This window comes from Pteropus vampyrus, unplaced genomic scaffold, assembly GCF_000151845.1.
Source record: "Pteropus vampyrus isolate Shadow unplaced genomic scaffold, Pvam_2.0 Scaffold62, whole genome shotgun sequence".
NCBI lineage: Eukaryota > Metazoa > Chordata > Mammalia > Chiroptera > Pteropodidae > Pteropus > Pteropus vampyrus.
Window position 1 is genome coordinate 5052764 of NW_011888843.1, and position 10615 is coordinate 5063378.

A 10615-nucleotide genomic window follows, 5' to 3' on the forward strand; every position below is an offset into this window, starting at 1 on the left:
GCGGGAGAGGAGAAGGGGCGGGGAGGGAGGGAGGGAATCACCGAGCCCCGCCGCTCCGGCCGGCGCGCTGCCTCGCCATGTCCCAACCCGCTCCGGCGCCGACGTCTTCTGTTTGGGTGAGCGGGAGCTGTCCAGAAGGGCTCTGCCTCTGGCCGGGGCAGCCAACCTACCCTCCCGGACCCGGGGCGGGGCAGCGCCCGATGAGCGCCCGGAACAGCCACTCCGAGGCCGCGACTGGCTCGAGGAGGCGGGCCTCCTGAGCGCAACTACCAATGGCTTAGGAGGGGGCGGGGATGCGCGTTTCATGTTTGGCTGACGGCTCTGTGTCTTTTTTTTTTCCTCCTATGGCACTGGAATCAAACGTCAAGGAGAGGGAGGGAGGAAGAGGGAAGAAGGGGTAGTGGGGTGAGATGAGAGAGTCGAGTGCGAGTGAGGAACAGAAATTATGTTAAAGATGCTGCGCCGTATCCTTCCTGAGCAGCAGAAATCTGGGGAAAAGGACATCGCTTCAGTTCACTTCGCCTCACCTCAAAGCTTTTCTCGAGGCCAGGAAGCGGGGAGGAAAAGACTCCGCTACAAGCTGGTGTAAAAACAAGCACACGTCTCCCAGTAAGCCACTTCCCAAGCGTCCCTAGCTGGGAGCCAGTAGTTTAACCTTTTGAAATGCAGGAGCTAATGTGTTCTAATGCAGCGTAAATTCCCGAGACTGGGGCGTGCGTAATCTACCCGGCGAAAGGAACTCCAGCACCCTCGGCTCCTGTGAGCTGCGGCGGATGGACGCAAGCCCACAGGCGGCGCGGGCCGTGGTAATGCATGCAAAGTTAATACAATAACATCATTTAATTACCCGGCGAACCCATGAATCTCCCAGTTATGAGGCTTCAGAAGGGCCCTGGATTGCAAAACAAAACTAGAACTCCAGAAGCTGCGGTTTCAAGGCGACCAAATCATTAGAGAGACTCGGAAAGAAGTGGCACGGTGGTGGTTTGGGTGGAGGGGTTGCGGCGGGATTTTTGCAGATGCTTACAGCGAGCAAACTTCTCATAGAGGAAGGGAGTATGTAAATTGTCTGGGACGACATCCGCGGTTACACACACACACACACACACACACACACACACACACACACACACACACACACTCCCTCCCCCCGCCCCCCCGCCCCCGCGCGCTTTCCTCTCCTGAAACTCTAGGGAGGAACGCCCCAGGTTACAGCGGTGGGTGGATGCCAGTAGCCTTGGCCGGTATCTGTGTATCTAAACCTTGTTTCTGAGAAGGGCTGAGCCCTGGCGAGTTCTAGGACGCTCGCAAGACTGCAGCTTTAAAAAGTACACCTTTTACCTAGAATTTCCGTTGGTTAGTAACCCCGGGGTGGGGGACTGGGAATGGAGCGGGTAAAGGGGAAGTGGAGATTTCTATAGCCCAGGCGGGGGTGGAGAGGCGGGTTTAAGACCGAGAGCCACCCGACATTGAAAACCTTCAAAGTAACAGATTCTTCCAAAGCAGGTTGCGCTCGGTTTGCCTCCGAAGATTCAAGCTAGCTGAGGTTGCGCAGATGTTGCCTTTGTTTAAAGAGACAGTAATTAAGGACAGGGTGGACATAAGTTTGAAAAGCGTGACCTATTTTCTTTTGATCAGCTGTCAAAAGAAGAGCAGGGGGTCTCCTTAAGACAGCCCCTCCAACCACTTCCAGCTGTTAGAGAAAACTTGATAAGAAAACAAGGACATAGCCTGGAATATTGTATGTGCCTTCCTGAGCTGGCGAAAGGTTTAGAAAACAGTTCTTCGTCTGGGTGACCTTTTACCGATCCTTTCCTCTCTTCTAGCTAAAGAGCCCCCAAAACCCACCCCTCCAACACCACCCTGCCACATAAAATGTACAGCGACGTTATTCATAGGTCAACTATTGAGCTCTGGACAATACCTTGCCAATTATTCTTTCAAATAGCTGCTTCTCTGTGATATCAAAGCCTGAGTAAGAAAGTGAACGATCCCCGGCATTGCTAAACATACTCACATCTTTATGTTACGACACTAGACAGGCAAAATAACTCAGTTTTGTTTCTCTGCTTTTCCTCTCCCCCTCACCCTGTCCTGCTGTCCTCTCTTCCCAGTCCTCACCTTATATACAATGGCTAAACACGGAATCATTTGAAAACACTTAATGTTTGAAACGCAACCCAAATTGGACAAAAGTTTACCAGAGTGCAACCTACTGTTGGTACAGGAGTGCTCAGACTGAAATAGGGCAGCAGAGGAGCAAAGCTGGGGAGAATCCATCTGGTGTGCCCCAGTGCTGAATGCACTCTCCTCCACACTTGCTCAGGGAGTATCTTGTGCCCCCAGGCTGGGACATGGATAGGCATTGTTTTATACAGAAATGTAAATATACAAATTTCCATTTAAATAATAATTCTTCAAAATGATAAACTCATTTACCATGCTACTAAGATAAATCTGCTCCTGGGAATTGCATTTCGGTGTGCCTGGGAGCAGTCACGTGCTGGCAGTTGAAAGGTGAGTTGCATATTCTCGCTGCCTAGCTCCCTCCCTTCCTTCCTGCTCCCTCCCTCCCTCTTCCCTCTCTCTTACCATCCCTCCCCCTTCCCTCGATCAATATTGGCGATCTCAGGGAAATCATGAAATCGTATTGGCTTCTTTGTGTATAATTTTATTGGGCTAGATTAAAGCAGATTTTTCACGTTTTTCTAATGGTGGTTTAAGGTTTTATATTTCAACCCAAAACCCACTTAAAATGAAAATTAATGTGCTCTTTTAGTCAGCATCCTAATTTTTACTGAATTAGTTTTGCATGTTCTTTCTGTTTCTTTCTACAAAGGAAAAATATTTATTTTCTACTTGAAGATAATTTTAAGAATGTCGGTATATTTAATAAGATTTTGAAATATGTTTTGAAATCTCTTTGATGTTTCTTTCTCTATAGTTCTTTACATTAAAATGAAGAGTTGCTTTCTAATTGCTCCTTATTTAGCACACATACTCTCACCTTCATGAGTTCTGTAACTCAGAATTTTTTCTTTTAATTTGAAGTGACGCTCCTCAGCATTTGATTCACAAGACCATATAGAAATGTGGTAGCAACAGTGCTAGTTCATGGCTGTTAGAATTTGGACAAACAGTTGCACCAGCCATTAATAGCAGGACCATTTCTTAGCATGCCACATCCACAGGTTTGATTTTTTTACAAGGTCAGACACTTAAATGGATCAAAAGAAGCATGTAAATACAATACAGCTTTGATGACAAATATAAGTTGCCATACTTACAAGAAAAAAAAAAATCCGAACTTGAGTTAGGAATTGTAGAAAAAACTGGAAATTTTTACTGTCAGAGCTTTTCATATATATTTTTACATTAAATTGTTTTTAGACTCTGAGAGGGAGAGATGGACGTTCAATTAAAACAGAGACCCTATAAATTATTCACACACACAAAAATAAACAGACCACCAGTAAACTCACTCTGGATAAGGGGCCCAACAGCTTTGTTTTTACCAAACAACGATAACCACAGCCCAAATCCCAGGAAGAGGAGGGCTGCTTTTTTCCATCCAAATGCTCAAAATGCTGAAGAAGGTTTTGTGTTGGGCAGAACACAGTTGTGCTACAACTGGGTTTATCAGAGCAATACAAAAAGACATAATGGTGGGTTGATTTGAACTATTTTATTTTTGTCCTTCCCCAAACCATCTGGCGTGTGAGTGTAGGGGTATTGATCAGGATCTGTGAGCTGCAGACCCCATGCCAATCTATAGCGTTTCTGGCAATCAGCGTCGCCTATGAATTGCAGCTGTCTGTGCAGCTCCCGAACGGAAATCTTCAAAAAAATCCCCCCCTTATCAAACACATCATCCGTTCAGTGGTAAGTCAATATCATTTCTTTGTCATGTCGTGAGCAAGGATTATGTAGGAGAAAGTTTTGTTGTCCGTTGTAGCTGCTGCTGTGCCTGCCCCCCCTTTTTGAAAAAAAAAAAAGGAAGAATAGCAATTTTCTAGCCATTGAATGGTAATGGCTTTCCAGAAAGGCCTCAAGCGTTTGTATGAATCAGACAACAAATGCTGTTTTAATATTATGGGGGAATTTGAAGAGGAGGGGGAAATTCTTCTGTTGCTGTACACGAATAAGTGATAATAAAAGGTTTCTTTTAACGGTACAGAATTTTCTTCCCCTTTCCTCGGAGCCCCTGGTGATGAAGACACCACAGGTCTCTGTGATTACACTGCAGATAGATGGTGGGTGCTTTCGATGGAAAAGAAGCCCTCGGAATTGTGCCTCCATTTGATATCTCCATTAGCTTCATTTTTCCTCAGCCTGAAAACTTGCGCTGGTTGAGCACAGGAGAAGAAAACTAAAACCTAAACCCGGCCCTACTAACTCCCTTCCGCCTCTCAGCTCAGAAATTCACTGACAGTTTTCAAATTCCAGTTGAATCTAGGAAAGTCAAAAAAAAAAAAAAAAGAAGTTTTCCAGGTGCTGAGACCAAAACAGTCATTTTCATCCTCCAAGTGGAGGTTGTTAAAATCGAAAATTCTAGGTTAGTTGGCAGAGCTGGCAGGGAACTGACTGCCCTTAACTTTCTGATTGACAGAGCACACTTTGCTCCGGAATGGAGGGTAGAGTTGGAGTTTGTTTGTGTTCTTTCTACCCTCACCTAGCCTCTGAGGAAATGAAAAATGAAGGTACGGGGAACCCTGCCCCGGGGGGTGTTCTCTTGGAACCCTAAGCCCAGTGTCTGGCTTCGAAAGTGGGCAGTAGGGCTGCGGGCGACCGTCGCGGGGTGGCTGGGCGGGGGCCAAAGCTACCAGAGCCTCAGTAGAGGGTGGGTGGGGTTGCGGGGAGGAGGAGATCTCACCCCAAAGAGCGCAGGCACCTGCTCCTGTGGCGGCGAGGCTGGAAAGGCAACGGCAGCTCCAACACTGAGCACCACAGACTTAAGCTGCTGGCGAGTCCACCAGCCCAGTTTTAAAGAAAGCCAGGGGGGACTAGTCAGCCGACCTTGATCGCCCCCTCCTTCACTCCTGTATATAGGGGACCGTTTCAGTTTTGTGCCCTCAGGGACACACACGCATGCAAGCACACACACGTCTCTGTCTTTCTCCCCTCTATCTTCTCTGGGTTCCCAGGTCCCCTCGAGGGAGGAGTTTGGGAGGGAGTGAGTGCCGAGACCCCTGATTCGGACAAGAGGTAACTGTCGCCGAAGCTGAGTGTCTGGACTGTAGCCCTGAATTCCGGGCCCACCACAGAACCTTGTCTGGGGCTCCCCTTCTGGTTCTGTTCTCGCGGCTGCTATCACCGTGGAAGCAGGTGGGAGACACAAGCTGACTTGCTCCCGGAAAATGAAATTCCAAAAAGTGAAGAGGAATTTGGGGATTCGAACCTCCAAAGATAAGGGCTTCTTTTGGGTGGGGGCGGGGAGCCGGCAGCAAAGCTCTGGCAAGAACAGCTTTGTCTCTAAAATATCGTGGCACTTTAAGAAAGCAGCTTAATTAGTCCGAGAACGACGACGAATTTTCTCATCGTGGTTTTTAGTTCCTGTCCCATGACTTCTTTCCCCTAAAGCCTTGTACTCTGTTTTAAACGGTGTGGGTCTGCAGTCGCGCTTATTTTTTTTGTTTTTACAGCGAATTTCCAAAAGTACAATGCAAGTATGCTTAAAATAAAGTTTTCCTCTCCTCCGCTTGTCACCCTGCAAAGAAACTGGCGTGAGGTCCTTTTGTTCAGGTCAAGTTGTGTGTGAAATCTTTTTGTCGTCCTTTCAAAGGGAAGGCAAAAGTTGCAGTAAAAAGGACAAATTGAACTCTGAAAGTAGAGCTGTTTTCCAGTTGCTCCGAGACTCAAACCACGGGAGTCGTTTTTTATTTATTACCTTCTGAAAACGATCATTTATTTGTTCTGAATATAACTATTTTTGTTTGAGGACTCAATGTTGTTTAGGTATTAATACAGTCTTTTTGTATAATTTCAATGGTCTACCTACCATGGAATTAAAAAAAAAATAGAGTATTTAAAAAAGAGTTGGCCAGATTTTAAACTTGAGAAATATTATTTCTGATTTCAAAAGATAATATTTCTATTTGAAACTAAGAAATCCAGCCGAGGGGTTTAAAATATTTATGAGAATCAGACCATTTCTTTTTTTAAAAAAATCACATGATATACTTTTTAGAGTCCTTGGTATCAGCTCCCAAACATATTAAATAAGCAAGGGAGTCTGAACTGATCTTTCAAGGTAACACGATCAAAAGTAATAGAACACCTTCAGACTACTTTAGGAGCATTTTAGCTTTGGAAAATCGCTTAGATGCCACTTTTTAGGATTTTAATTTTTTCGCTTCCAAACGTGTAAGGAAAAGTAACTCTGGCCAACTGCAGGATTGAGAGGCGGCCGTTTGGTTTCTCTGCGGGCTGTGGTTGTTGAGGAGTGTGACAAGGTCCCTGAGGGCCACTGGAACCAAGTCCGGGGCCGGGCCTGGTCCGGCACAGGTGGTTTGGCTGCTTCCAAAAAACCCGGGCTGCGAGCGCGCCCCGCCGCCGGGGTGGGAGAGCGGTGTGGGCGGCCCTCCCGACTTGGGAGGGAGACCTGTTGGCCTCGATGAAGCGCTGCTTGTGCCGGCCGTCTGGCGTCGAGGCCGCGGACCAGGTGACCGCGGGCGAGGCTGTGAGCGGCTCCGTGCTGTCCTCGACCTGCCCTCCCGGCCCCGCGGGGTCCGCCGGCCTCCGGGCCCGCGCCCACCGACTTCTCGGGGAGGGTGCTGCGCGGCCCCGCGGCTCGGGAGGCGGAGGGAGCCGGCCAGGATTGATGTCTAAATCAATGCCGTTTCTAGGCGCTTCTCTCGGCTCCTCTCCATCTTCCAAAGGCAAATCGCCTCCCGAGGGTGGATTTCTTCTCCCTTCGCAAAGTCAGCGTGAGGCGAGTGCCCGCACGAAACCGAAAGCGCAGCCCCACGCCAGGCGCCGAGGGGCAGGGGCGATGGATCTGGAAGAAGCGCCAACATGGAGGGAAACTGCTGACTTGGCAGCCACGCCGCGGCAGAGCATCCAGCTCGTCCCTCCTCATCCTCCTTCCCTCCCAGGCCACCCCCGCTTGTTCCCTACACCTGAGTTCCGCTTCGCTCTCCCACCCCGAGGGGCGCCCGGCCTCGCGCCGCTGCCCTAGCCCGGGCGCAGGGCGAGTCCCGTCCCTCCTGCCCTCCTTGCTGCCAGCTGGGCCCCCAGTTTGGAGGGACCCCTCGTCTCCGACGCCGAACCCGGCCCTGCTCTGGCAGGCCTGGCGGCTTCTGATTTAATTATTCACTGATAAATTAGACAGCTGCAATTGTGAAAAATCAGTGGCCACTATTGATTCCGGGAACGCGGAGGCGGTGGGGAGGCCGCAGGGCGCGGGGCAAGAGACGGAAGTGGGCCGAGCCCTCGGGTGCCCTCGATCGGGCGACCTCGCGTGGCCCGGGCCCCAGGCGAGCACGCGGCAGGGGCCGCCGCCGAGAGTCAGGCTCCTCCCCTCGCACTAGGCCCGGCGGGGTCGGGGTCGGGGTCGGGGGCCGAGTGCGCGCGCGTGGGGCACAAGGGCCCGGCTCCCCCCTCGGGCCTGCTTTCGTCTCCTGCGGAGGAGGTGAAGGGGCTGCGAAGAGGCAGGAGGGTGTTGAGGTGGGTCTTTCCGGGGTCGGCCCCCAAGGGGCCCCTAGGCCTGGCGCAGCTGCCCCGCCTGGCGCCCCCGTTCTGGAGACGGAAAAGCCGACAGCAGGCGCTTCCGGTCCCCGCACACGCGGGCGCTGGGTTTACTATGGCTGCGGACCGCACCCCGCCGGCGGGCGAAGGTCACAAGCTCGGAGGGTCGCGCTGCCCTGCGTCCTTCGCTGCAGGACGGACGACCGGGCCCCGGGACACCCTCGTCCCGCACGTGCCGCCCTCCTCGTGGGCAGGGCGAGCCGTATTCACTGGAGAATGGTGAGTTCCCGCCCCCGCAGCACACTTCCTGGTGACCTCCAGGCAGGATTGAGGAGCCCCGAGGGCAGTGGGCTCCCCTTCTCTCTCTTCTTTGCCCCAGGAACTGAGAAATGTTTGTCCAGAGGAAGGACGTGTATGCGTCCTTAGAACAAGGAGCTAACACAATTGTGTGGAGAATACACGCTAAAGAAGCCATTATGGTTATATTGACACAAAAATGTGGAGGGATTCGATAGGGTCATTTGAAACTGTACAAAAAGCTGCTGCTATTTCTTCTTTTTTGATATCTATATCAGAAAAGCACTGGAAGCCAGAGGGGTAGTGCTTTGGTGTATACATTTTTTGTCCTCTTTGGTCGTATTAAATCCACGTGGCTGTCCAGTATAATTTGAAATTATTTTTTTATACTACATTTTATAGGAGTCACAGTTTATACAGGTAATTTATAGGCTATGTAGAACAAAAAAGGTTTAAAGTTCCTCATCCCCAAATGTTTCATTTTCTTTCTTCTTAGAACTACGTTTAAATGTTTACTGCCTTCCTTTGTTGGTGAAATGTGTTCTTCAGACTTGACCCTGGAAAGAGTTGAGCACTGGCTCCCTGGAGATCAGATACAGAGTCAAAAAGAGACCCCGGTAACTCATTGCCTGCTTAGTAATCCATGGGGCTGAGTATAGGTCACTGAACACAAAATGGCCTTTCCTGTCTTGCTTACTGAGAAGGTTTAATAGATTTTGTAATGGTTTTCCAAGTATCATTAGACTAGGGAAACCTGGCTTTGGGGCTTTGTGTTCACATAAACCAAATATGGTGCTCTATGTGATGGTCTTTACTTACCAACATAAACTGTAACGAGAGAATATTTCTTAGGACAATTCTGAAACATCATGCTTTGAAACACCATGTTTTAAACATAGCTAGTAATAAAAGTCCTTAAAAACTTTCCATCTGGGCTTGTGAAAGATTTCTGAAAGTCTTTTAAATGGTATTCTGTATACATCTGCTACAAGAATATATTTGATTTGGATGCAAATTAGTGTTGTTCTTCCCTTTTTTTAGTATTAATTTAAGCAGGGAATTTGGGGAGGGAAGGAATGAATTATGGTTGATTTCACTTTCAGCAAAGTAAAGGTGGGGTTAATGGAAGCATTTTTAAACATTTACAAATCAAAGGTTAGATAGTCATGAGTCATGAGTAAAGCAACCTTTTTTTTTTTTTTTGCCTTTGCAGATGCTGTTCCCTCAGTGCCTCAGATAGTGAATTCTTTCTACTCACAGTGCACCTGGTGAATGTCAGCTCATACCTGAAGTTTTAGTTCCCATTTATAGACTTCTTTTTTGAAGCTATTTGCATATCTAATTTTCTTTGGGAAATTTTTTAAAATTTCCTTTTATGCTCATTTTAATTTTATTCCCCAGCTCTTATGTTAAATATTGGAACATAAATGGGGCAGCAACCAGGTACGATAATCAGAATATGGGAGAGTTCTTGGAAACTGTGAAGTGTTATACAGAAAATTATGGTGACGGTCAATTGATTCATTAATTTATTTGTTCATTTAAGAAATATTTATTGAATATTTCTTATAAGAGGTGCCTATTAGAGTTTTGGGTTGCAAGTAAGAGACATTGCCTTTAACTTAAGTAGAAAAGAACTTCCAGGGAAGAAACCAGGAAGGTCACAGAAGCAATATTTGGAATGCAAGAGATTGAAGCTTAGAACACAAGCAGGGACCACGGGAAGAATAGGAGCAGGAGCAGAGTCAAGGTCATGCCATGCAATAGACTGATTAGGAAGCCCCTGTGGACATTGTTGTCTCTGTTGCTGCTGCCAAGAGTAACTTTTAAGCTATTCCTGTGTTTTGATGTTGCCTGTATAAGACCCAGTTGGGATGGGGGTGGGGGTGTCTTCTCCTATGGCACATACCAGGGTCCTAGCTACCAGAGGTGAGGAGGAGGGGCAACTCTGAGACCAGAGTTGCTTTCCCCTTTATTCTCTTTTGGGTAAGGTTGGATGTTCGTTAGAAATTACAGATTTTGGAGGTGCTGCGTGTAGTCTACCACCTTCAGTCTCAAGGTCAAGGGTATGGTGGATACAAGCTCTGAATCTGGAGGCAGAGCCTGGCAGTCCTACTGTTGTTTAGCTGTGTGACTTTGAGCCTCCCTCCTCTTGTAGATGGTCTTCCAAGGTCCATTCCAAGTCTGGTTTGATATGGATCCCCTTTAATTGAAATGGGGTCTTTATGATAATTGGGTTAATTTCCCAAGGGCTCTTTTTTAGATATCCTAAATCTGAATCCAAGTAGTTATGGGATATATAGCCTTATGAAGCTATTTCTGATGGTATATATTTGGAATGATCGACTTCATATTCCAAAAACTTTAAGGATTCTCTTTTTCAAAAATGAATTTTCTTTTATTTTTAATTCCGGCGATCTGATTCAATGAATGGATTTGTTGCTTTAAGTTTTAAATTCCTTTCTGAGATTTTGGTTCTCATCTGTACTAATTTTCAGATCAAGAAAGGCAGAAGGAACAGAGGACAGAATGAAGAAACTGTCGTGATTTAATGTGAATGGTGAGACCAGAGTTGCTTTGGAGTTATGTCATTACTGTGTATTTACTACAGAATTTTGACTGAGATATTACT